The sequence below is a fragment of the Martes martes genome (genome assembly GCF_963455335.1).
Source record: "Martes martes genome assembly, chromosome: Y".
NCBI lineage: Eukaryota > Metazoa > Chordata > Mammalia > Carnivora > Mustelidae > Martes > Martes martes.
Genome location: NC_137907.1, coordinates 18,228,819 through 18,230,338, shown reverse-complemented (window position 1 = coordinate 18,230,338; position 1,520 = coordinate 18,228,819).

Sequence of the window (1,520 nt, the reverse complement as noted above, 5' to 3'; positions counted from 1 at the left end):
GCTTTCCTCTGTATGTATGGAGCTCCTTTGTCCTAGCGGCTTTCCAGAGATTGTATCTACAATTATGATTCCTCAATTTTACTATGAGGTGCCTGGATGTTTTTTTTGGAATTTATAATCTTGGGGGGAGACCGTTCTGCCTCTAGTACATGAACACTTGTTCCATTCGCGAGATTGGGAAAAATTTCATGAGGAACTTGTTCCACTATATCTTCTAGACTTCTTTCTTTCTCCTCCCCTTCAGGGATTCCAATAATTCTGACGTTGGAACGTTTCGTGGCATCATTTATTTCCCTGATTCTGTTTTCGTGGCTTCTAAGCTGTTTGTTCCAGGCTTCCTCCTGATCCTTTCTCTCTGTCTGTTTGTCCTCCAGATCACGAATTCGATCTTCTGTTTCAGTTACCGTAGCTTTTAGAGAATTTAGATTAGATTGGAACTCATTGAGAGCATTGTGAACCACATCCCTGGTGGCCCTCAGCTCTGCCCTAACATTATGAACATCATCCCTGGTCGCTTTCAATTCTGCCTTAACCAATTCTGTTTGGTCATCCATGGCTTTCTCCAGCCTAGCTATTGCCTGGATAATTGTTAGCCTGAATTCTCTTTCTGACATATTGTCTATGTTGATAGCCATTAGCTCTGTTGCAGAAGGCCCATCCTCTGTATTTTTCTTCTGTTGGGGATTCCTCCTCCTAGTCATTTTGGTGAGAGATGACTGGACAGATGTAGCTGGATGTATCGACCGTGGTGCCGTCAAGGTGCACCCTGGAACACTTCTGAGCACTCAGGATTCCCCCACCCAAATGAGAGAAAAAAGAAAAGAAAAAGAAAAAAGAGAGAGAGAGAGAGACAGGAAAAAAAGGGAAGATAAAAGAGAAGGTTCAGCCCAAATGGGCCCCAGGGTAAGATTTATGACGTATACAAACAAAAACAGATAAACAAAAAGACTGATAAAAGTATATGACGAGAGAAAAAAAAATATATAAGCAAAAAAAGGAGAAGCCTCGTCAAGAAGAACCCCAAGTATAAGATTTATATACTATCAGGACAAACATAAATACACAGAGACACTGGCAGAAGAAAAAGATGGGAGCATGGTTATAGATTCTCAGTGTGGGCGAGGAAGGTTATTTTGATTCTTCCTGGATGTATCTTGATATCTTTGTTAAAGGACTCAACTTTCCTAAGATAAAAGGGGGATTAAAAATTGGTTTACCTATAGGGGTAGCATTGATTGGAGAAAGTTAAGTAAGAGTTTTTAAACTTTCAAGAAGTGGTGTGCTTACTGCCCAAGTGCCAAATAGTAAATTGCTAATAATGTTAGTAAACTGAAGAAATTTGATGGGGGCAGGGGAATTCCTCCTAATAGTTTCCCTGATTTATTGGTGAACGTGTGTCTGACGTACACCCTTACATCGTAATATGGATGTTTGAACATAAAATTTATGTAGAATTTACAGATTGGATTAATTTTCTCCTTCTGGTACTTTTTTTTTTTCTTTTATTGGCCATCAGGAAA